The sequence below is a fragment of the Mizuhopecten yessoensis genome, unplaced genomic scaffold (assembly GCF_002113885.1).
Source record: "Mizuhopecten yessoensis strain PY_sf001 unplaced genomic scaffold, ASM211388v2 scaffold10627, whole genome shotgun sequence".
Lineage (NCBI taxonomy): Eukaryota > Metazoa > Mollusca > Bivalvia > Pectinida > Pectinidae > Mizuhopecten > Mizuhopecten yessoensis.
The window spans coordinates 325,632-353,380 of record NW_018408641.1 but is presented as its reverse complement, the minus strand read 5'-3'; positions in this window follow the sequence as shown (position 1 = coordinate 353,380).

The window sequence follows — 27,749 nt, the reverse complement described above, 5'->3', positions numbered from 1 at the left end:
ACATTGGGCTTGGTTTATGTCTTATGTTTATGAGACATTGGGCTTGGTTTATGTCTTGTGTGTAGGAGACATTGGGCTTGGTGTATCTCTTGTGTTTAGGAGACATTGGGCTTGGTGTATGTCTTGTGTTTAGGAGACATTGGGCTTGGTGTAGGTCTTGTGTTTAGGAGACATTGGGCTTGGTTTATGTCTTGGGTGTAGGAGACATTGGGCCTGGTTTATGTCCTGTGTGTATGAGACATTGGGCCTGGTTTATGTCTTGTGTGTAGGAGACATTGGGCTTGGTTTATGTCCTGTGTGTAGGAGACATTAGGCCTGGTTTATGTCCTGTGTGTAGGAGACATTGGGTCTGGTTTATGTCCTGTGTTCAGGAAACATTTGGCCTGGTTTATGTCCTGTGTTTAGGAGACATTAGGCCTGATTTATGTCCTGTGTTTAGGAGACATTTGGCCTGATTTATGTCCTGTGTTTAGGAGACATTGGGCCTGGTTTATGTCCTGTGTGTAGTAGACATTGGGCCTGGTTTATGTCCTGTATGTAGGAGACATTCGGCCTGGTTTATGTCCTGTGTTCAGGAAACATTGGGCCTGGTTTATGTCCTGTGTTTAGGAGACATTGGGCCTGGTTTAGGTCCTGTGTGTATGAGACATTGGACCTGGTTTATATCCTGTGTGTAGGAGACATTGGTCCTGGTTTATGTCCTGTGTATAGGAGACATTGAGCCTGGTTTATGTCCTGTGCGTATGAGACATAGGGCCTGGGTTATGTCCTGAGTGTAGGTGACATTGGGCCTGGTTTATGCCCTGTATGTAGGAGACATTGGGCCTGGTTTATGTCTCGTGTTTAGGAGACGTTGAGCCTGGTTTATGTCTCGTGTTTAGGAGACATTGGAGCCAAAATGACCTGCAGTATCCCACTGCATGATCATAAGAGGCGAACAGTGTGGAGCCCCCTGCAGAATCGGGCGTGATTTCTTCCTTGAATCAAGAATATATCTGATTTAGGGGACTGACTCCAGGGCCCCCCAACCCTGTCAGTTCCTATCCATTTATTTATATATATATCTGAATATACTTATCAGTATTACATATATATATATAATATTTGGCTGGGGATTTTTTTTTTATTTTTTTTTTTATCTTTTTATATTTCTGCTGTATCCCTCTTGACATGTATAGTGATAGGCGACTCATGTGTATAATTTGGTTGGTTTCCTCCTTGTCTGCTTTCAACGGGACATTATAAAGAAACCAAAAAATGGCCTGCTGTATTCCACTGTGTCTGCTGTATCCCACTGTGCCTGCTGTATCCCACTGGGTCTGCTGTATTCCACTGTGTCTGCTGTATCCCATTGTGTCTGCTGTATCCCACTATGTCTGCTGTATCCCACTATGTCTGCTGTATCCCACTGTGTCTGCTGTATCCCACGGTGTCTGCTGTATCCCACTGTGCCTGCTGTATCCCACTGGGTCTGCTGTATTCCACTGTGTCTGCTGTATCCCACTGTGTCTGCTGTATCCCACTATGTCTGCTGTATCCCACTGTGTCTGCTGTATCCTACGGTGTCTGCTGTATCCCACTGTACCTGCTGTATCCCACTGGGCTTGCTGTATCCCACTATGTCTGCTGTATCCCACTTGGCCTGCTGTATCCCACTGTGTCTGCTGTATCCCACTTGGCCTGCTGTATCCCACTGGGCCTGATGTATTCCACAGTGTCTGCTGTATCCCACTGGGCCTGATGTATCCCACTGTATCTGCTGTATCCCACTTGGCCTGATGTATCCCACTGGGCCTGATGTATCCCACTGTGCCTGATGTATCCCACTGTGTCTGCTGTATCCCACTGTGTCTGCTGTATTCCACTGTGTCTGTTGTATTCCACTGTGTCTGCTGTTTTCCACTGTGTCTGCTGTATTCCACTGTGTATGTTGTATTCCACTGTATCTGCTGTATCCCACTGTGTCTGCTGTTTTCCACTGGGCCTGATGTATCCCACTGTGTCTGCTGTGTCCCACTGTGTCTGCTGTATCCCACTGTGCCTGATGTATTCCACTGTGCCTGCTGTATTCCACACGAAGACACGAAAGGGGACACGAAAGAATCCAAAATCGATCTGCTGCGCTCATCTTCTGATTTTTTCCTGCATTTTTTTCTTTCTCTACTGTCTATTTTTTCTTCCCGAAGGTGTTTCCCCTGGCATTCGTCCTCATATGACCCTACCTGTCGCGAGAACGTTAAACCACTCTAAACGATAAAAAAAATAAAACCAATTACCTTGTCAACGTTCAGTCATACGAACGTTTAATTCTTTGGAATTTAGTAGTATCTCATCAAAAAACTAACATTCAGTAGGACTCACATCTTATTAAAAACACAGGAACGAGGAAAATACAGCGTCAACACTCATCGACACAATAGCGGATTGATGTCGTCACAAAAACTAACATTCAGTAGGACTCACTTCTTATTAAACACACAGAAACGAGTAAAATACAGTCAACACTCATCGACACAATAGCGGATTAATGTCGTCACAAAATGAAAGACAATTGAGAGGCTAGAAAAAGGGCAGCAAGCGAAACAAGTGCCACGCAGAAATGATGTGTAGAAGATTGCGCAATTGCGCAATATATTATCCAATTAATAGGGATAACTGTAAGACACAATAGAAATGTACGATATGTAGCGGATAGCAGTGTGACGGTACAATGTGATGGTTGACCTTTGGTTTCTTAAAAATATACAAATACACGAAGCGCTAATTGACGCCTAATTAAGTCAATATATTCTACTGTTATAATATATAATGATTGATAAACACCGAAGCAAGTGATCACCCGGATGTAACGTTGGTTTTTTTTTAATCCCGAAGGTGCTGTTATGTTTACAGTGTACAAGAAGCACGCGCTGAACTCATTAGAATAGCGAGTTCATTTACAGAAGTTTGTCACTAAGAACCACTATGAACCTAGATCTGACACCTTGAGCTAATAACTGTCATAAAATCTGTCTAAATGGTTTAGTAACAAAACCTTTTAACGTGATCTCGTTTAGGCATATCACGCACTTTCGAGATTCGTTATCGAATTGTATGTATAACCTTTCTAGTTATCTACCCGACATGCTTTGATTTACGAAGCTTTTTTCTGTCTTGTGTATAATGAACCTGTTGTATATGGAAAGCTACGACAAGTCCTCATAACTTGTGTTTGTAAAAATAATTTGGGCTTCCGAACGAGAGCGCTGGGTGGTTATCACACTTACATGTATCTAAATCTAGATGTTAGTTTTCAAATTGTAAATTTAAATACTAAAGCTTAAATAAACATTATATCCAGTCATCACGAGTTTGTCGAAAAATTGTAAATAAAACATAAAATCATTACCATGAATATGACGTCACAATGGAAGATGACGTCGCACAGTATCGTTATGTGACGTTATAATTAAACAGATAAACAAATGAATAGGCCTTTATTATTATTTTTCATATTATTCCCCACAAGCGATTGGGCAGAAATGCATCACGTGTCCAGCGATGAAAACTGATATTGACTTGGAGCGCGTGAATTTTTGCTGAAGGACTGGTTGTTTCTAAAAAAAAACGAATTATGACGTCACACCGTCGCGCTTCCGTAGCATTTTTTCAGATTGCTTACATTACTGTTTCGATACCTGGGTTTATCAACCCGAGAATAGATATATTGACCTCGGTATCGACCTCAGCCAGAGGCTATAATTGAATAATATCAACTTTATGGATTTTACAACAATTATTAAACAAGTTATTTCAACTCTAGTTGGCCCGGATGTTAGAATGCGGATGGTCTTTATGTGGGAGGAAACTGGCCTACCCGAGAAAACCCACGTGGTCGGACAGGTGACTCGATTCTTTCGATCAGGGAAACGCACCCCGGCCGTCTTAGTAAAAGGCAAGTGTGCTATCCACTGCGCCAACCGGCCAATGAAAAAACGTCCAGGGTGTTACCAACTAGTGGGTAACCAAATATCCAATGATTTGGGAATGGGGAAACATTAGAAAGATTGTGGGGGAAAATGAATGTCTATTCAGAGAGCATCGTACCGAGCTAGTAGAGTATTTAACATCTTAAGATTATTTAACATCGTACCGAGCTAGTAGATTATTTTACATCGTAAGATTATTTAACATCGTTCCGAGCTAGTAGATTATTTAACATCGTACCGAGCTAGTAGATTATTTAACATCGCACCGAGCTAGTAGATTATTTAACATCGTAAGATCATTTAACATCGTACCGAGCTAGTAGATTATTTAACATCGTACCGAGCTAGTAGATTATTTAACATCGTACCGAGCTAGTAGATTATTTAACATCGTACCGAGCTAGTAGATTATTTAACATCGTACCGAGCTAGTAGATTATTTAACATCGTACCGAGCTAGTAGATTATTTAACATCGTACCGAGCTAGTAGATTATTTAACATCGTACCGAGCTAGTAGATTATTTAACATCGTACCGAGCTAGTAGATTATTTAACATCGTACCGAGCTAGTAGATTATTTAACATCGTACCGAGCTAGTAGATTATTTAACATCGTACCGAGCTAGTAGATTATTTAACATCGTACCGAGCTAGTAGATTATTTAACATCGTACCGAGCTAGTAGATTATTTAACATCGTACCGAGCTAGTAGATTATTTAACATCGTACCGAGCTAGTAGATTATTTAACATCGTACCGAGCTAGTAGATTATTTAACATCGTACCGAGCTAGTAGATTATTTAACATCGTACCGAGCTAGTAGATTATTTAACATCGTACCGAGCTAGTAGATTATTTAACATCGTAAGATCATTTAACATCGTACCAAGCTAGTAGATTATTTAACATCGTGCCGAGCTAGTAGATTATTTAACATTGTACCGAGCTAGTAGATTATTTAACATCGTACCGAGCTAATAGATTATTTAACATCGTTCCGAGCTAGTAGATTATTTGACATCGTACCGAGCTAGTAGATTATTTAACATCGTACCGAGCTAGTAGATTATTAACATCGTAAGATTATTTAACATCGTTCCGAGCTAGTAGATTGTTTAACATCGTACCGAGCTACCAGTATTTGAAGTTATGATACAAAACCATGTTGAACGAATGCGACCAATCTGTTTCACTGAGCCGAAGTTCATTTCTCAGACAACTAGGTCAAGGGAACAGACACAAAGCTTATATATTTATTACTAACAGAAATATTTCTAATTCTAATTGAACGGTTTGTGTGCCAGGTGTCCCTACAGTCAATGTTGACAGGTCGACTTATTTGTTCGCCAGGTTGTTTGACCGATAAATATTTTAAGGACGCCTGTCCCACTGCGCTGTGCTTTTCACATTTACAGTAACACCCCCATCCATTAATTTCGTTCGAGTTTAATTGAAGCTAAGATGGTCGAGCACGTCCCCGTTGTCAGGGTAGCTCTGTCAGTTTGGGTTTAGTTAAAGTTAAGATGGTCGAACACGTCCCGTTGACAAGGTAGCTCTGTCAAATTGGGTTTAATTGAAGCTCAGATGGTCGAACACGTCCCGTTGACAAGGTAGCTCTGTCAGTTTGGGTTTAGTTAAAGGTCAGATGGTCGAACACGTCCCGTTGACACAGTAGCTCTGTCAGTTTGGGTTTAGTTAAAGCTCAGATGGCCGAACACGTCCCGTTGACAAGGTAGCTTGGTCAGTTTGGGTTTAATTGAAGCTCAGATGGTCGAACTCGTCCCCGTTGACAAGGTAGCTTGGTCAGTTTGGGTTTAATTGAAGCTCAGATGGTCGAACACGTCCCCGTTAACAAGGTAGCTCGGTAAGTTTGGGTTTAATTGAAGTTAAGATGGTCGAACAAGTCCCCGTTGACAAGGTAGCACAGTCAGTTTGGGTTTACGTGAAGCTAAGATAGTCGAAAACGTCCCCGTTGACAAGGTAGCTCTGTCAGTTTGGGTTTAATTGAAGCTAAGATGGTCGAACACGTCCCCGTTGACAAGCTAGCTCGGTCAGATTGGGTTTAATTGAAGCTCAGTTGGCCGAACACGTCCCCGTTAACAAGGTAGCTCGGTCAGTTTGGGTTTAATTGAAGCTCAGATGGTCGAACATATGCCCGTTGACAAGGTAGCTCTGTCAGTTTGGGTTTAATTGAAACAAAGATGGTCGAACATGTCCCCGTTGACAAGGTAAGAAAAAACTGGAACTCTTCTTCGCCATTCTAACTGATGCAGTGGTACTCTTTACCTTAAGTGTACTCTGTAAGCGTTAACGAAATGATGTTCTCTCATTAGGATTGTGTCAAGTTTCCTCTGCATTGAACAGATGTACTTGATTTTCAGAGTGATAAGGCAATATTTTAATAAATAGTAAATGATATTTATATTTTATTACGTACGGATATCATATTTATATTTTATTGGCAATAGGAAATGATACAGATTTCCAATTATATTTCTAATATAATATTTACATTTGCCGATCGGAAATGATATGGCCATTTCATTGCATATCAAATATGATCTCTACAGTTTATTGTTTATATTTGACGTGATATATACATTTTATTGTGTTTCATATATGATATTTACATTTCATCAATCAGAAATGATAAAGACAATTTATTATGTACATATACATACATGTCGGATATGAAATTTACATTTTCTATTGGAAATCATAGGAACATTTGTTTACGTATTAGACATGACATGTACCTTTCATTTTATGACCTCGCGATCTTATTTATTTCATTCCATAAAGATATGTTATTTGTACTTTTAGGGACAGAAAGCAAGATCTTAATAAAAGATATTACCTGTAACTGAGCGATATCGGGTTATCCCAGTCGAGGGTTAAGATTCTGTAACAAAATCCCATCCAAGGCTGAAGGGGAAATGTGGCCCGGACCGCCCATACAAAGAACACAAATGTATTTCAATGTTTATATTATATTCTATCAACATCAAGAATCTAACAACATCTAAGCGACACACACATATATATATATATATATATATATATATAAATCAGAATAGAAAATTGTACGAGTGTATCACTTACATAAGCGCGCGGATGAATACATCGCTGTGTGAAAATTCCGCAAAACGTCACGGAACGATGGGAAGAGATAGAACAAGAGGATCAATGGACCTGCATCACTCCCCTATTATTCATCTCACAATTGTTATCTTGAAAGTGGACTGAAATATCAGTCATTCAAAAGAACCTGTTAAAAGATTTAAAGATATTTGACCCCATTGACCTTGAATATAAATCAAGGTCATTCATTTGAGCAACCTTAGCAGTCTTTCATCCAAGCACGTTACTGGCAATTAAAAAAAATATTTGACCCATGTGGCCTAGAATATAAGTCAAGGTCATTTATTTTAACGAACTTTGTAGCCTTTTATCTCGGCATGCTACTGGCCAAATTTCATCACCCTATGCCTCTTGGTTATTCAGAAAAGCTGTTTAAAGTAAATAGTTGACGCCGGACGGACGGACAGACGACGGACGCCGCACCACGGCATAAGTTCACTTGGCCCTTTCGGGCTGGGTGAGCTAAACATCTAGCACGGGGTATCATGTGGTATATCCCTGTCTCAGTTGCGAGAAAATATATGTACAACAATGGCATCTTATCAACAAAGGAACATTTTTTGTTCAATTTCCTACAAAAGGCCAAAAATGGAAAAGTCATGATGTCTTTTTCAGCTCGAAAAATCGAAATGTATTTTAACCATTACTAGTAATTGTGACGCAATACTGATCTGTATACTGGCTGATCTGTGCCGTTTTGTCTCTTTCGTCATTTAGTGTTTTTGCCCGTCGTCTTTGTGATACAGGAGACGACTGAATGCTTATCATCGGTACTACGCCTCCTTACAACTTGAGATAACGCAGGGACGAAATGGGACAAACCAGCCACCATAGATCTTATTGCAAAATTACCCCATTGCACATAAGTTGAATGTGACATGATTTTCTCCAATGCTTCTCAGGTACAAAAACTGTTTTTACTTACACAGGGAAAAGACATCTCACACGAGTTATTATTCTGAAACTGTCATCAACGTGCCTTCACTTGCAGCGTTACCAGGGTAAAAAGCCTTGTGCTACACTTAACCCTCTTAACCCTCGGGATAGGCTTTTCGAAGTTAGCACTCAGCAAAGCCTTGTGCTACACTTATCTCTCGGGTTGGGAATTTCGAATCTAGCACTCAGGAAAGCCATGTGCTACACACTTAACCCGCTTAACCGTCGGGATAGGATTTTCGAATTTGAAAAGTTCGAAAGAAAAAGGAAGAACATATGGAAGGATCTAGGTTCGTCGACAAGCGGAATCATCAACTTGTAACGCCTTTAACTCCTATAACCCCTAACGGTCTTAGGAAGGACAACGAACGAGTCTTCAGGCTCTGTTTGGCCATACCTAAAACTGTTCGCATTATCTCTGTAAACTACATTCATAACCAATCGAACGCTGAAGTGAAATGACGCGAGGAGGAAAACCCTATTTTAAACGGCTCTGTCGAAAGAAACAAAACAATCTGTCTCGAGCGGCTGTGCATGGTTCAATGGCCCTTACTCTAATAGACCTTTTCCGCCAACAATCGTCATAGGAAAATAAAAACTAAGTACAAGTGACCTAAAAACCTTGATCCGATCATCGGTGATGTCAGTTACAACAGTTGTTTGTCTGTGGGGGGACTAGTATCATAAAACTGTCAGGCGGTGTGTATAATTGATAACCTTGAAACATATTATTCTTTTTGTTGTTGTCAATTTAGGCTGTTGCAACGATACCTTAATAGACAGACTGCTAACGGTATCTCACCAAACCATACTGCTTTACGTTAAAGATAGATTTAATACACTTTTTAACAAAGCTGTTATTGTTTTCAGAATTCTGTGAACTTCGAAACCGCAATAATTGAAACAGTACGAGTGACAAAGAATTTTAAGATATCATTTCATAGAAAGATTTGAGTTTGATATTTTGCAAAGACCGTATTAATTTCAGTATTATCTATCAATTTTATAGACATATGTAGTTTGGAGTTTGCATTCATAAAGCAATACCAGCAACAAGGACTTTTTAGGACTGTTTATCATTTTTATAAATAAATTAATATTTGATAGTTTGCTTCATGAACTAAAGATAGTAACAGGGATTTTTTTTATAGATTTATCTAAATTTGATATTTGTTTTTATGAAACAAAGATAGTAGTAAATATTTTTAGGATTGCTTATCTTGTTATAGATTTATTAAAATTTGATATTTTGTTTTCATGCAACAAAGACAGCGAGAAAGGTGATCATGTGCGGCGACGAATGGGGGACCCCCTGCATTGTTTGGGGGTTTGACAGGAGACACCGAAGGAGGTCAAGCGTTGATCCCTTGCTTCTATTTCAACGCTCTATGTTTACGTATTGTTAACTCTTTCCTCAGTTATTATTATTTCTTTCCCTTCACCGTTGTTTCCGTCTACACACCCGGATTTCCCGTCTACACATCCGGATGTCCATTCTACACACACGGATGTCCCGTCTTCAAACCTGGACATCCCGTCTACACATCCGGATGTTCCGTCTACACACGTGGAGGTCCCGTCTACACACGCGGAGGTCCCGTCTACACCCCCGGATGTCCCGTCTACACACGCGGAGGTCCCGTCTACAAACTTGGATATCCCGTCTACACACACGGATGTCCCGTCTACAAACCTGGAAATCCCGTCTACACACCCGGATGTCCCGTCTACACACCCGGATGTCCCATCTACACACGTGGATGTCCAATCTACAAACCTGGATGTCCCGTCTACACACGCGGAGGTCCCGTCTACAAACCTGGATATCCCGTCTACACACCCGGATGTCCCGTCTACAAACCTGGATATCCCGTCTACACACCCGGATGCCCGGTCTACACACCTGGATGTCCCGTCTACACACCCGGATGTCTCGTCTACACACCTGGATGTCCCGTCTACACACGCGGATGTTTCGTCAGTATAATGTTATTGGCTGAGATGACAGGCTTCCGTGTCCAAAATATAGTTCAAAGGGAAAGTTTATTTTAACTGACCCCTCAGTTGCGGTTACATCTTTGGACACAGAACCGTTAAATCCTAATTTACATTTTGTTGTTGTTTAAAATCAGTTATTATCATAGCCATCGTTTTCTTGACAATATTGTCACGTTCAATACAGTATCGCCACAGGACGGTTCACCAGATGACACATGATTTATGATGACAAACCGATTATAATGTGTAGTCTATACTATTGTGTAGATTTCATACAAGTGACCGAGACATGCATGTCAATTATAACGATATCATACATAGGTTGATACATTGGGCGGTAAATAGGTCATATCGATCGCTAGCACTAAGGATTTAACTGATCTTATACTGAAAACTACATCCATGTTTTAAAGAAAATCAATTCCTCATGTGATACAAAATCATCTCTACATAATGGGGTTTTCATTCTTAACAAATCTGACCAAATAGTTTCCCCCTGAAAACCATGCCTTAGTAACTTAGTTAGGTAGTAAGAATGCTTGTTTGTTAGGTAGAAAGTGAGTTAGTTAGGAAGTAATAATGTTTGTTTGTTAGGTAGAAAGTGAGTTAGTTAGGAAGTGCGTTGTTAGCTGTAAGTTAGTTAGTTTGTTTGCTAGTTTGATTGCTAATTTGTTTGTTTGTAAGTAAGTAAATAAGTTGTTAGTTAGTTAGTTAGGTAGGTATGAACATTGTTTGTTCGTTAGTTCGTAGTTAGTTAGCTAGATTGTTTGTTTGTTAGTTCGTAGTTAGTTAGTTAGGTAGATTGTTTGTTTGTTAGATTGTAATTAGTTAGTTAGTTAGGTAGATTGTTTGTTTGTTAGTTCTAGTTAGTCAGTTAGTTAGTTAGGTAGATTGTTTGTTTGTTAGTTCAAAGTTAGTTATTTAGGTAGATTTTTTGTTTGTTAGTTCGTAGTTAGCTAGTTAGTTAGGTAGATTGTTTGTTTGTAAGTTCGTAGTTAGTTAGTTAGGTAGATTGTTTGTTTGTTAGTTCGTAGTTAGTTAGTTAGTAAGTTAGGTAGATTGTTTGTTTGTTAGTTCGTAGTTACAAATTGAAGCAAGTTAGTTAGTTAGGTAGATTGTTTGTTTGTTAGTTCGTAGTTAGTTAGGTAGATTGTTAGTTAGTTAGTTCGTAGTTAGCTAGTTAGTTAGGAAGATTGTTTGTTTGTTAGTTCGTACTTAGTTAGTTAGTTAGTTAGTTAGTTAGTTAGTTAGGTAGATTGTTTGTTAGTTAGTTCGTAGTTAGTTAATTAGTTAGGTAGATTGTTTGTTTGTAAGTTCGTAGTTTGTTAGTAAGTTAGTTAGTTTGTTTGTTTGTTAATTCGTAGTTAGTTAGTTAGCTAGGTAGATTGTTTGTTTGTTAGTTCGTAGTTAGTTAGTTAGTTAGTTTTTTAGTTTGTTTGTTTATTTCGTAGTTAGTTAGTTAGCTAGGTAGATTGTTTGTTTGTTAGTTCATAGTTAGTTTGTTAGTTAGGTAGATTGTTTGTTTGTTAGTACGTAGTTAGTTAGTTATTTAGTTAGGTAGATTGTTTGTTTGTTAGTTCGTAGTTAGTTAGGTATATTGTTTGTTTGTTAGTTCGTAGTTACAAATTGTAGCAAGTTAGTTAGTTAGGTAGATTGTTTGTTTGTTAGTTAGTTAGTTATTTAGTTAGGTAGATTCGTTGTTTGTTAGTTTGTAATTAGTTAGTTAGTTAGGAAGATTGTTTGTTTGTTAGTTCGTAGTTAGTTAGGTATATTGTTTGTTTGTTAGTTCGTAGTTACAAATTGTAGCAAGTTAGTTAGTTAGGTATATTGTTTGTTTGTTAGTTCGTAGTTAGTTAGTTAGTTAGTTAGTTAGTTAGGTATATTGTTTGTTTGTAAGTTCGTAGTTAGTTAGTTAGGTAGATTGTTTGTTTGTTAGTTCGTAGTTAGTTAGTTAGTTAGTTGGGTAGATTGTTTGTTTGTTAGTTCTTAGTTTGTTAGTAAGTTAGTTATTTTGTTTGTGTGTTAGTTCGTAGTTAGTTAGTTAGTTAGTTATTTTTTTAGTTTGTTTGTTTTTTCGTAGTTAGTTAGTTAGCTAGGTAGATTGTTTGTTTGTTAGTTCATAGTTAGTTTGTTAGTTAGGTCGATTGTTTGTTTGTTAGTACTTAGTTAGTTAGTTAGTAAGTTAGGTAGATTGTTTGTTTGTTAGTACGTAGTTAGTTAGTTAGTTAGTTAGGTAGATTGTTTGTCAGTTCGTAGTTACAAATTGTAGCAAGTTAGTTAGTTAGGTAGATTGTTTGTTTGTTAGTTAGTTAGTTAGTTAGTTAGTTAGTTGGGTAGCTTGATTGTTTGTTAGTTTGTAATTAGTTAGTTAGTTAGGAAGATTGTTTGTTTGTTAGTTCGTAGTTAGTTAGGTAGATTGTTTGTTTGTTAGTTCGTAGTTACAAATTGTAGCAAGTTAGTTAGTTAGGTAGATTGTTTGTTTGTTAGTTCGTAGTTAGTTAGTTATTAAGTTAGGTAGATTGTTTGTTAGGTAGTTCGTAGTTAGCTAGTTAATTAGGAAGATTGTTTGTTTGTTTGTTCGTACTTAGTTAGTTAGTGAGGTAGATTGTTTGTTAGTTAGTTAGTTAGTTAGGAAGTTTGTTAGTTCGTACTTAGTTAGTTAGTTAGGTAGATTGTTTGTTTGTTAGTTCGTAGTTTGTTAGTAAGTTAGTTAGTTTTTTTGTTTGTTTATTCGTAGTTAGTTAGTTAGTTTGGTAGATTGTTTGTTTGTTAGTTATTTAGTTAGTTAGATAGTTAGTTAGTTAGTTTGTTTGTCAATTCGTAGTTAGTTAGTTAGTTAGTTAGTTAGGTAGATTGTTTGTTTGTTAGTTCGTAGTTAGTTAGTTAGGTAGATTGTTTATTTGTTAGTTAGTTAGTTAGTTAGGTAGATTGATTGTTTGTTAGTTCGTAGTTAGTTAGTTAGGAAGTTTGTTAGTTCGTACTTAGTTAGGTAGATTGTTTGTTTGTTAGTTCGTAGTTTGTTAGTAAGTTAGTTAGTTTTTTTGTTTGTTAATTCGTAGTTAGTTAGTTAGTTTGGTAGATTGTTTGTTTGTTAGTTATTTAGTTAGTTAGTTTGTTTGTTTGTCAATTCGTAGTTAGTTAGTTAGTTAGGTAGATTGTTTGTTTGTTAGTTCGTAGTTAGCTAGTTAGTTAGGTAGATTGTTTGTTTGTAAGTTCGTAGTTAGTTAGTTAGGTAGATTGTTTGTTAGTTAGTTCGTAGTTAGTTAGTTAGTTAGTTGGGTAGATTGTTTGTTTGTTAGTTCTTAGTTAGTTTGTTGTTAGTTGTTTGATATTAGTTGTAAGTTAGTAAGGTAGGTAGATTGTTTGGTTGTTAGTTCGTAGTTAGTCTGTTGTTAGTTGTATTTTAAAAGTTGTAAGTGAGTTAGTTTGTTTGCTAACGCGCACCACTCAATATGTAGGTAAGCCAATGTATGTTACACACCAATGCTTGTCAAAAATATGACAACCAATCCTTAAATGGCAAAATTGACAAGCGTCAAAATATGGAGATACTCCGATTTTGTAGAAGATCGAACGGAAAAAATCAAGAAGTGTTCCGAAAGTTTGCAGTCATGCAATCGGTCAAACTCGCCGGAGTTGGAAAGAAAACCTGCATACTTGTATAGAAAGATACTCAACACTCTGCATTAGGTAGTTAATTAAAATAAATGTGGGTAGTAAACTAAAGGATTTCTGAATTCATCTTTCCCGCTCATTCTGGATCTTGTCTTTAGTTAATAAACGTTTTCTGTACGTATTTCATTTCAGGTAGCGGCAATAAAAATGCTTTACAGTTATTACTGAGATAATAAACCCAAGAAATGGGTCAAAGTTTCATTAGTGGCAATTATTAGAAGATAACCACCAGTTAAATGGTAACAATACTGTTTATTTTAATGAGCATCATCGCTGACAAAGAGGAATTCAATTTCAGACAACACGAGGCTATTTACACGTGTATTGTTAGGTTGGTTTTTTATGACCACATCTAGAATGTTCTGCACGTATTGTATTGCAAGTGTTATACTGTACTTTCTGTACGCTTGTCACCCCTAGGGGGAGATAACCTCGTGCAGGATGGCGCGATCTAAGTCATAACAATAGTATGACGTCACGTCATCAATTCACTGACGTCACGTCACAGTAGCAGACCATAGAAGACAACCCTGGATTTGCGGGGGGAAAACATGCAATCAACGCTTAAATTTCATGCAATCAACGCTTATATTTCCTTGTTGGCGGATTTATGAGTAAAACAGGATGGGAAAAAACCCAATTCATCCCCTATCTTGAGGGTGTGACGGAGAAATTTCCAACCCTCGGGATGATATTCTCGAATGTCTTACCCGGCTCGGCTTTACCTTGTGGGTGTGACAGAGAAATCTGCTACCCCTGAGATGGATATTTCTCTGTCTTACCCTCAAGGTAGGGGGAGATTCGATTAATCTGCCACACCAGGGCCCGTATTCATGAAACCGTTCTCATGCTCAAGCTCGAATTTTGTGCTCAAGTCTAATTTCTTGTTCCAGTTATGAATTCTTGCATTTCTTATTCTGTTAAAGTTTTGGACAAAAATTGAAGAAACTTGAAGTCGAATACTGTTTTTAATATTTAAATTTGACTTTTTGATCGTTGACATGATTTAGTTGGGTTACAAGAAAGCTGGCTTGAGCACAGAATCCGTGCTTGAGCATGAGTTCAGTTTCATGATACAGGCCCGGATGTTCGTTTAAGTACTATAACTAGGCTTTTAATTATTATTATATTTTCTGTACAGTTCGGGGACTCGAGGCGAAGATGTTTGCGTAACTGAAGCATCCTTAGAAATGTGATATAAATCGTGACCTAGAAAATCTGTATTTATAGATGCTTATCGAAGAGCAGAATGTTCTGATGTTAGCGCATGGAAGCATAGTCAACTTAACACAAAACAGAGGATCAGGTTGATAATTACATGTTAAAAACTTTAGGCTTGAAACTACTGTATGCGCAATTCTTTTTTCCCATCAACTACAAAAATGTGGAATGACCCAGATATATCTATAAGGAATTCGGCTTCACTCAATTCATTTAAATATAAAAATCAAAAGGTAAAATACATAATAAATGCTTTCTGGTATGAGGTTCCCGTAAATTAAATATACTTCATTGCCGTTTAAGAAACCGTGCGAGCTCTATGACCAATTTAGAGCAAATTTATCTAATACAGCTGGATGTGCATGTCACTTCCTCTGTGTCTGTCCCCAATACACCCAGCATAGAAATCTATTAATAAGAGAGTTACAATCTTTTCGTGATGTTTTAACTTTGCTCCTATATGGCGATCCTAAATTCAGCAATGATGAAAATACCTCAATTGCAAAATCTGTCCAAAAATATATCAGCAAATGCAACCGGTTTGGCTGAATGTGATCATCTTTCTCTCTCTATCAATCCTTTTTCTCCGACTCTACCTGTGTTTACTATCCTTTACTTCGTTTCTATTTCCATATAACAACATAGTTTTTATAAATTGTGTAAATTACCTTATCAAGTTATTGTTTATATTCAGGTATTTGAAGAAAAGGTCTGTGTTAAGTTGTAAAAACTTGTGTCCAATTCGTTTGTAAATATTTATTTGCAATAAAATATGTTTAAATCAAATTTACATGTTACATGTGCGAGTCTGGTGAACGTCATTAAAAAACCCATAAAAAGAATGGTCAAATTAACACAAGGCACAGAATCAAGTTGATATAGTCAAACATATGGTCAACTCTTACACGAATACACGCCCACAGCACAGAGAATCTGCGAGTAAACGTCATTAAAAAACCCATAAAAAGGATGGTCAACTTAACACAAGGCACAGGACCGAATTCACACACCCAAAGCATAGAGAACCTGCGAGTCTGGTCAACTTCAGTAAGATGAATTTATAATAAGAAAGTTATACACAGACTTTATTTACTTTTTTTTCAGAAATGGATTATTTAAACATTTTTGTAAAGCTAGTTATTATAGCTTATGTTAAATTGACCAGTCTTTGTATGCATAACATATAGGATCTTACATGAGTTTTCATTTCATATGAGATTTATGAAACGTGTCTAAAACATTTTCAATTTAGCGAGCTAAAATGAAAAATTTGTGACGAGATCGGTAAACTTTAATAAGAGGTTTGTAAAAACAATCAACTGGTACACTGTCTCTATACTGGTACACTGCCTCTGTACTGGTACACTGTCTCTATACTGGTACACTGTCTCTATACTGGTACACTGTCTCTATACTGGTACACTGTCTCTATACTGGTACACTGTCTCTATACTGATCACTGTCTCTATACTGGTACACTGTCTCTATACTGGTACACTATCTCTATACTGATACACTGTCTCTATACTGGTAAACTGTCTCTATACTGGTACACTGTCTCTATACTGGTACACTGTCTCTATACTGGTACACTGTCCCTATACTGGTACACTGTCTCTATACCGGTACACTGTCTCTATACTGGTACACTATCTCTATACTGATACACTGGCTCTCTACTGGTAAACTGTCTCTATACTGGTACACTATCTCTATACTGATATACTGTCTCTATACTGGTAAACTGTCGCTATACTGGTACACTGTCTCTATACGGGTCACTGTCTCTATACTGGTACACTGCCTCTGTACTGGTACATTGTCTCTATACTGGTCACTGTATCTATACTGTTACACTGTCTCTATACTCGTACACTGTCTCTATACTGGTACACTATCTCTATACTGATATACTGTCTCTATACTGGTAAACTGTCGCTATACTGGTACACTGTCTCTATACGGGTCACTGTCTCTATACTGGTACACTGTGTCTATACTGGTACACTATCTCTATACTGATACACTGTCTCTATACTGTTACACTTTCTCTATACTGGTACACTGTCTCTGTACTGGTACATTGTCTCTATACTGATCGCTGTCTCTATACTGGTACACTGTCTGTATACTGGTACACTGTCTCTATACTGGAACACTGTCTCTATACTGGTACACTGTGTCTATACTGGTACACTATCTCTATACTGATACACTGGCTCTCTACTGGTAAACTGTCTCTATACTGGTACACTATCTCTATACTGATACCCTGTCTCTATACTGGTAAACTGTCTCTATACTGGTACACTGTCCCTATACTGGTACACTGTCTCTATACTGGAACACTGTCTCTATACTGGTACACTGGCTCTAAACTGGTACACTGTCTCTATACTGGTCACTGTCTCTATACTGGTACACTGTGTCTATACTGGTACACTATCTCTATACTGATACACTGGCTCTCTACTGGTAAACTGTCTCTATACTGGGACACTGGCTCTATACTGGTACACTGTCTCTATCCTGGTACACTGTCTCTATCCTGGTCACTGTCTCTATACTGGTACACTGCCTCTGTACTGGTACATTGTCTCTATACTGGTACACTGTCTCTGTACTGGCACATTGTCTCTATACTGGTCACTGTATCTATACTGTTACACTGTCTCTATACTGGTCCACTGTCTCTATACTGGTCACTGTCGCTATACTGATACACTGTCTCTATACTGTTACACTTTCTCTATACTGGTACACTGTCTCTAATCTGGTACACTGTCTCTATACTGGTACCCTGTCTCTATCCTGGTACACTGTCTCTATACTGGTCACTGTCGCTATACTGATACACTGTCTCTATACTGTTACACTTTCTCTATACTGGTACACTGTCTCTAATCTGGTACACTGTCTCTATACTGGTAAACTGTCGCTATACTGGTACACTGTCTCTATACTGGGACACTGTCTCTATACTGGTACACTGTCACTATACTGATCACTGTCTCTATACTGGTACACTGTCTCTGTACTGGTACATTGTCTCTATACTGGTCACTGTCTCTATACTGTTACACTGTCTCTATACTGGTACACTGTCTCTAATCTGGTACCAGTATAGAGACAGTATACCAGTTTAGAGACAGTGTACACTGTCTCTAAACTGGTACCCTGTCTCTATACTGGGAAACTGTCTCTATACTGATCACTGTCTCTATACTGGTACACTGTCTCTAATCTGGTACACTGTCTCTATACTGGTACACTGTCTCTATACTGGGACACTGTCTCTATACTGATCACTGTCTCTATACTGGTACACTGTCTCTATAGAGACAGTGTACCAGTATAGAGGCAGTGATCAGTATAGAGACAGTGTAACAGTATAGAGACAGAGTACCAGTATAGAGACAGCGTACCAGTATAGAGACAGTGTACACTGTCTCTAAACTGGTACCCTGTCTCTATACTGGGACACTGTCTCTATACTGGTACAACTGGTACACTGTCTCTATACTGATCACTGGCTCTATACTGGTACACTGTCTCTGTACTGGCACATTGTCTCTATACTGGTCACTGTTGTCTCTATACTGGTACACTGTCGCTATACTGGTACACTGTCTCTATACTGATCACTGTCTCTATACTGATCACTGTCTATATACTGATCACTGTCTCTCTTTGTTTTCTTTCCTTCTTTTCTGTCTTTCTTTTCTTTCTTTTTCTCTCTTTCTTTTCTTTCTTTTCTCTCTTTCTTTTTCTTTCTTTCTTTCTTTCTTTTTTTTTTTTTTTCTCCTTTCTTTATTTTCTTTTTTTCTTTTTCTTTCTTTCTTTCTGTCTATTTTCTCTCTCTTCATTTCCTTTTAAGCAATTCTATAACAATAACACAATGAATTATAGACAAACCCGAATTTATCCGACTGTTGTTATGGACGGTAGTATTTTTCAATTACCTTACGACGTTATCTGAAGTAACATCGTGAAAATGAACAAGCAAAATCAATTCATCACGACAATGATTGACAATTTTCCAGTTGATTATCATCTTTTAATTTGAAGCAAATGTTTTTCCCGGGATCTTTCCTCATCTCTACTCTATAAAATCTCTAAGTCTTGTATATACAGTAATAAATCGGTACAGCGTCATACAATTCGTTGGCTAGCATAACTCATAAACATCTTACGACATTCCTCTAAAAATTCGGGACATTGTAACTTTTTTGTGAATGAGGATTTTAAAAAGGACTTTTTTATTTGCGACATTCATTTTTGAAATACTTTTAGAAATATGGTTTAACCGACAGAGAAAATATTTTAGCTTTGCTTTCTACATTGTTTAAATTATTAAAGTATAAAAGAAATATGTTTTTATTATTTTTTCATATTATTCCTGACATCTGATTTGCCAGGAGTACACCACGTGTCCACCTATAAAAACCGATATTGATTTGGAGCGCGTGATTTTTGTTGAAGGACTGGGTGTTTCTAAAAATGGAATTATGACGTGTCTCGCTTTCGAAGCTTTTGTTGTGGTTTTTTTTTGAGTATATTGCTTACATTACTCTTTTGAAAATAATAAAACAATTGTAGCCTTTAACTTCGGTCGATACCTGGATTTATCGACCCGGGAAAATATATATTAACCTCGAACTGCGTCCTCGGTAAATATATCTTTTCTCGGGTTGATAAATCCAGGTATCGACCTCATAGTCTGGTCATTCTGTAATTTAACCTCAAGAAAATTGTAACAGAATATTTTAGGACTGTCTCCTTTTAATTGCTTGTATTTGAGTTTGTATTAAGAAGTCTACCAAAATCAACCTTCGGGAAAATGGTTAATTCCCGCATCAAAAAAGATAAAAACCAACGAGGAGAATATGGCACCTACAGGCCGCCGTACATCAGGAAGAGGTCGCAAAGGGAGATAATTCGTAGTGATCATGCTAGTGCCTTGGAAAATATACAGAAACAAAACAACGATAACGGAGCCGTATTATTTCATGGTAAGTTGACAAATGCACATTTATTTAAAAATGAAATTTATAATGATGAAAATAATAGCAGTTGGCTTCCATTATACGTTTAACATGCCCATCAACCATACATTGTGTAGCGTCGTCTGCAATGTAACTGCGGCCGCACTAGCAGAGAACCTGTGTGTTAAACACGACCGATAACCATACTCCTGTCTTTAATGAATTCATCCAACATTGTTACAATTACAAGAAACATAATTATGTGAAAAATTATATCGAAAAGTGGAAAATCAATAAAAACCTTGGACCCTCCGTGATAAAATAAAAAAATGTATGGAGGCCCATATCAGTCAAAGGCTATAATTGAATAAGGTTGAAGTTCATTTTGCAGAATATTTTAAGGAAAAAATGTCGTTTGTTCGCTTATTGTTGAGACAAGTATTTACTGAACAAAACGTAAATATACATGTATGAGCAGACCACATAATTACCCCGTAATAACGAGGATGTTGGCGTTCTGACTCTGGTAGCCTGGTGTACCAGTAAAACCTCGGGAGGTCGGCGCTGTCGAGAGATGTGTTTGTGTAGGAAGGAAATAAAAGAATGTCCTCTCTGTATCGTTCGTTTGAGTACGTTCATCAGTCACTTGTTTAAGCAGACTGCACTCTCCTACCATATCCATAGGGACCAGATAAAACAGCTGAACCGTTCAATAACAACACGCATTGAACTTTATCCTTGACCCTCTTCAGTGGCGTAGCATACGTGTATGCTTGTATGCCATAGCATACACTAAAATTTCAAGATTTTTTTTTAGTCATATATTTTTCATTAATTTTTTTTTTGTGGACCGTCCGAAACGGACGAATCATAAAAAAGGAAAGAATAAAAACTAAATCTTCTTGAACATGTTAGTCTGATAAAATAGTGTTGTTATGTCTGTACACATTGAAAGATCTCGAAATCAAAATCTACTTAGTGAAGTACAAAATTTAATATTATTCATATAAAAAGACGGTTTTTACTTGTTACTTATCAGACTAAAAGGGTATCGATACGCGCCTTGGACGCTCGACCCCCTGTAAGCGTACACTCCGAACAATGGTTTGCTACGCCACTGCTCATACATCGACCTAGGAATCATCACCCATTCTTATCTATATTTCAATATAATTTGTTTATGTGATTACTTTGACCTTGACCAGCTCTGTACATGACCCTGACCTCTATATAATTGAACTTTCTATCTAACCTTTTTTAACATGTCTTTTGTAATCTTGACCTCTAGCCTTGACCTCTTTAGCAATGACTTGCCCTTGACATACAAAATGTAGTCCACGTTATCTCTATAACTGACTGCACTATGACCTCTATGACCTTTTACATTCTCACCTTGACCTTCACTATGTATGCCCTCTCTATCTCTGACCACAGTATATACCTGACCTCTCTATCTCTGACAACAGTATATACCTGACCTCTCTATCTCTGACCACAGTATATACCTGACCTTCTCTATCTCTGATCACAGTATATACCTGACCTCTCTATCTCTGACCACAGTATATACATGACCTCTCTATCTCTGACCACAGTATGTACCTGACCTCTCTATCTCTGACCACAGTATATACCTGACCTCTCTATATCTGACCACAGTACATACCTGACCTCTCTATCTCTGACCACAGTATATACATGACCTCTCTATCTCTGACCACAGTATGTACCTGACCTCTCTATCTCTGACCACAGTATATACCTGACCTCTCTATCTATAACACCGAGCTTACTGACCTTGACACTCTCCACTAATGCATTTTTTAAGTCATTAAAACAATCGGAGGCCTCGCCCATACATGTATGTTCCAATTCTCATCAATGTGAAACACATCCTTTATCTGAATATATTTTAAAACAAATATTAATTCATTCAAACTCAAAAAACTAATGTTTTTATTAATTTAAAAAATAATTATTTAAAGACGAATGACAATTTAAAGACGTTTCCGAAAATATAGATTTACTTGGATAACATTTGAAAATTTGAATGCAGAAGATGAAACTGACAATGCTTTTTGTTACTCTGTATCAATCTTACTAAATGTAACGGTAATTTAAGAAAGAGAAATAAATGCAATATTATCTTCAAAAAGTTTCTAAGTAGCAGTACACTATACACGTGCCGTTACTTAAGACGATCTACTTTAACATATGTGCAAAACAAATGTTATGTTTATGAAAATATTTAAAAACACAATAATACTTGTATATGATTAAGTTGCATAGGCTTCGAGTTACCAGGCTCTGTGAACACGCGTCTGCTGTGGGGTTTTGTCTGCACTGTTAGTGTCATCCGGTGCATCACAACGGCCTTGACCTCGCGGTTCAGCTCGGTACGTAAAATACTGGAGCCGATAATGAATATATATTAATGAGGAAATCGTTACGTCCTTGCAAACAAGTACAAAGACTTGGTCTATTTGTTGTATATAAATTGGATCGGTGCATATTGATTGTCGTAGGACAAAAACAGAGCAAGAGGTCACGATGATAGGGACCGTTTTGGTGATTGTGATGAATATATGGAATATGTCGGTCTGATCATCGTAACAGGATGATATTTATTTTTTATATGCAACCTCAATTCAAACGGGGGCCGTCAATGGAAACGAAATTGAAATAAAAGTATTCACTTTTATTCCTCAGTGATAGGTATTGATTCAAGTTCCAGTTAATTTCTTGATTGGTTTGGTTTAGTGTTGTTTAACGTCCTATCAACAGCTATGGTCATTTAAGGACGGCCTCGCTTGGTTGCAAGATGCATGCGTGTGGTATATGCGTGTGTGTTTTGAGAGGCTGCGATATGTTCGTGTTTGTTTCCTTGTGATAGCGCGGAACTGATGCCGACTTAATAGTGCTATCTTACTGAAACATACTGCCGAAGACACCCAGCAGGACACCCCACCCGGTCACATTATACTGACAACGGGCAAACCAGTCGTCCCCCTCCTAAATTACCATTTTTACAGACTCTGGTATGTCTCGGCCAGTTAATTTCTTGAGCGAGGGGGTTCGATTCCGAATCTATGTCCGCTTTATTTGTTGAGTTTGAGTTTCTAGTTCGGGTCTTTTTTTAATGTTGATAAAAGGCTCAAGTTCCTGTTAATTCCTTGAGTTTGAGTTTCCGGTTGTTGAGTAAAAAATACTAGTTCCAGTTTATTCCTCGACTTAAAATTTCTATGTCTGGCATGAGATAGTGACCCTAGTTCCAGTTTATTCCTTGAGATAGTGACCCTAGTTCCAGTTTATTACTTGAGATAGTGACCCCAGTTATAGTTTATTTCTTGAGATAGTGACTCTAGTCCCAGTTTATTCCTTGAGATAGTGACCCCAGTTAGAGTTTATTCCTTGAGATAGTGGCCCTAGTTCCAGTTTATTCCTTGAGAAAGTGACCTTAGTTCCAGTTTATTCCCTGAGATAGTGACCCTAGTTCCAGTTTATTCCTTAAGTTAGTGACACTAGTTCAAGTTTATTCCTTGAGATAATGACCCTAGTTCCAGTTTATTCCTTGATATAGTGACCCTAGTTCCAGTTTATTCCTTGAGATAGTGACCCTAGTTCCAGTTTATTCCTTGAGATAGTGACCCTAGTTCCAGTTTATTCCTTAAGTTAGTGACACTAGTTCAAGTTTATTACTTGAGATAGTGACCCCAGTTATAGTTTATTCCTTGAGATAGTGACTCTAGTTCCAGTTTATTCCTTGAGATAGTGACCCTAGTTCCAGTTTATTCCTTAAGTTAGTGACACTAGTTCAAGTTTATTACTTGAGATAGTGACCCCAGTTATAGTTTATTCCTTGAGATAGTGACTCTAGTTCCAGTTTATTCCTTGAGATAGTGACCCTAGTTCCAGTTTATTCCTTAAGTTAGTGACACTAGTTCAAGTTTATTACTTGAGATAGTGACCCCAGTTATAGTTTATTCCTTGAGATAGTGACTCTAGTTCCAGTTTATTCCTTGAGATAGTGACCCTAGTTCCAGTTTATTCCTTAAGTTAGTGACACTAGTTCAAGTTTATTACTTGAGATAGTGACCCCAGTTATAGTTTATTCCTTGAGATAGTGACTCTAGTCCCAGTTTTTTCCTTGAGCTGGTGACCCCAGTTAGAGTTTATTCCTTGAGTTAGTGGCCCTAGTTTCAGTTTATTCCTTGAGATAGTGACCTTAGTTCCAGTTTATTCCCTGAGATAGCGACCCTAGTTCCAGTTTATTCCTTAAGTTAGTGACACTAGTTAGAGTTTATTCCTTGAGATAGTGGCCCTAGTTTCAGTTTATTCCTTGAGATAGTGACCTTAGTTCCAGTTTATTCCCTGAGATAATGACCCAAGTTCCAGTTTATTCCTTGATATAGTGACCCTTGTTCCAGTTTATTCCTTGAGATAGTAACCCTAGTTCTAGTTTATTCCTTGAGATAGTGACTCTAGTTCCAGTTTATTCCTTGAGATAGTGGCCCTAGTTCCAGTTTTATCCTTGAGATAGTGACCCCAGTTGTAGTTTATTCCTTGAGATAGTGGCCCTAGTTCCAGTTTATTCCTTGAGATATTGGCCCTAGTTCCAGTTTATTCCCTGAGATAGTGACCCTTGTTCTAGTTTATTCCTTGAGATAGTGACCCTAGTCCCAGTTTATTCCTTGAATTAGTGACCCTAGTTCAAGTTTATTCCTTGAGATAGTGACCCAAGTTCCAGTTTATTCCTTGAGATAGTGACACTAGTTCCAGTTTATACCTTGAGATAGTTACCCTAGTTATAGTTTATTCCTTCAGATAGTGACCTTAGTTACAGTTTGTTCCTTGAGATAGTGACCCAAGTTCCAGTTTATTCCTTGAGATAGTGACCCAAGTTATAGTTTATTCCTTGAGATAGTGACCTTAGTTCCAGTTTATTCCTTGAAATAGTGACCCTAGTTACAGTTTATTCCTTGAGATAGTGACCCTAGTTCCAGTTTATTCCTTGAGATAGTGACTCTAGTTACAGTTTATTCCTTGAGATAGTGACCCAAGTTCCAGTTTATTCCTTGAAATAGTGACCCTAGTTACAGTTTATTCCTTGAGATAGTGACCCAAGTTCCAGTTTATTCCTTGAGATAGTGACTCTAGTTACAGTTTATTCCTTGAGATAGTGACCCTAGTTCTAGTTTATTCCTTGAGATAGTGACCTAAGTTCCAGTTTATTCCTTGAGAAAGTGACCCTAGTTCTAGTTTATTCCTTGAGATAGTGACCATAGTTACAGTTTATTCCTTGAGATAGTGACCCTAGTTCTAGTTTATTCCTTGAGATAGTGACCCTAGTTACAGTTTATTTCTTGAGATAGTGACCCTAGTTATAGTTTATTCCTTGAGATAGTGTCCCTAGTTTCAGATTATTCCATGAGATAGTGACCCTAGTTACTGTTTATTCCTTGAGATAGTGACCCTAGTTATAGTTTATTCCTTGAGATAGTGACCCTAGTTTCAGATTATTCCATGAGATAGTGACCCTAGTTACAGGTTATTCCTTGAGATAGTGACCCTAGTTATAGTTTATTCCTTGAGATAGTGACACTAGTTTCAGTTTATTCCTTGCGATACCTGTACCATGTCCTTACTGTCACTTTTCACATGACCCCTATTATATCCATGTTCTTTCTAATCCCGCATTCTTAAAAACTCCATAGCCGGGAGTAACACAGTATCTGTTCTGTATTCATCGCTTAATATCATTTCACATTCGTCTATTGTGGGTTTTTTTCTTTTCGTCGTTTACATCTTCTTTGTTTACTCGTTGCCGGGTTTGACCTCCTTTACAGAGTTCAAATACGCCTTCAGGCTAAAGACGTCTTGTATTTCATCGTCCGTTTCTTCTTTCAATTATCGGTTTTCTATGAGGAATCGCAGCCGTTTGTTTACCAAACGATTTCATGCATTCAATTGATTCAACTATAACGAAAACGTTGTTAATAATTATAAAGATTTCTTTCAATAACGAATATATTTGAACTCAAGTTCACCTTGTTTTCGGAACTGAACGTACCGAATAAATATCAAGATATTGATCCGTAGCCTAAGAAACCTATAAGAAAAACAATTCCGTTGGTTCTCGTGATTGTAAAAAGAGTATTTCTAAATCGTCATCCTCCACTGTTACATTCTTTGTCACACGAAAATAAATTAAACCAAATAAAAATAAACAAATAAAATAGATTAAAAAGAGAGTAATGAGTCATTTTACTTTACTTTTAATCACTCTGGTATCAATTTCTTTTTGCTATTCCAGACAGTAAATATTAACGCACAAACCGTTAATATAAATACGTACCGAAGGGAAGGGGGTGGGGTATATATAGGCCTGATGAATCCCACTAAATGCCGTACAAGACAATTAATTTGGTCCTTCATGTTTAATAACCTTTTGCAATTGCTTATAGGGGCATTGAAAAACCCGAAACTGATCGGCGGTCTTCATTGTAACAATGGATACCTTTTCTTTTCTCTCCTACTTTCTGTACATCTACCTTTCTTTCGGCAGTGCTTCCCAAGGCATACGTCTTCACATCACACAACATTGTATAGGTTGGGAGGACGTTATGGCATACCAAACACACAAACAAATAGACAAGGAACAAACAAGAAAGGCTCCGAATGGTTCCAAACCTGCTAGTATACACACCTGTATGTACCATCATTTGGGTAAGAGGTCTGATTAGAATCATTTCGTTATTTCGTCTTTCCGCTCCGAAAGGACGAAAATAAGTATCTATCCGAGAAGAAAAGACTTTAAAATATAATTTTCGGAGTTTGATGGAACAAAATAAGCAGAAAATTGTTTTCCCTTCAGTGTCATCCCTTCTGATAGAGGGCGTTGAAGTCGGGTATCGCACGTGCTGGGCTGCCAGGTCATTCAGCGATAGTCGCACCGACAGTACACATTATTTATTTTATTTTTTTATCGAGAAATGTACACCTTCTTCATAAGAATTTTCGGAATTCGTAATGAATTGATGGAATGGTTTTACGTGTACGGAAAAGTGGGAAATTTGAGCGAGTTTAATTTGTAAATACTGTCGGCGATTATGCGCTCCAAACAATAAATAATTGAATTGTTATTTTGGTTTCTGTCAGAGGGTGTGGTATTGAAGGGAAATTGTGTTAATGTCCCCCGTTCGTCCTTTCCCCACGAGAAAACGATAAATCACACGCAAAACGAAAACAAAAACTCGTGCGGTATAGCGACCTTCATCCTGCAATATGTCTGATTTGTTTAAAACCTCGTTATTTTTCGTTGGTTCGTCTTTTCGCCCCGGCTGTTGGTCTTCCATTCTAAATATTGATCCTTACCCACCAGAGTACATGTCCGAACAAAGACTGTAATTTGTTATCATGTTTCGCCAACGAAGATTCAAGTGTTCCTTTTTTACAGATTGTTTAGGAACATATAACATAATACGAATATTGCACACTGAAAATAATCCTTTCATTTTGTGGGATAATGGAATAATAATTAAAGGTAGACTTGAGGTTTTTGTAATATCATGGTCAACATTGAAAGCACAACGAAGAGGAACCTAGCTAGGAGACACCAAAACTAAAGGAAAGACATCATATATAGACCCTGCTAATTCAGCTGCCACCTGTACGTGGTTAGCTCGTCATATATCCTGTAAACCAAACGCGTGACACAGACGTCCTGTGATCAATATCTAACTAAATTGTGATGAAATAATGATGAGGATGTATGTACTAAAATTGCGTAATATTAGCCCCCCCCCTCTCCCCCCTCTCCCC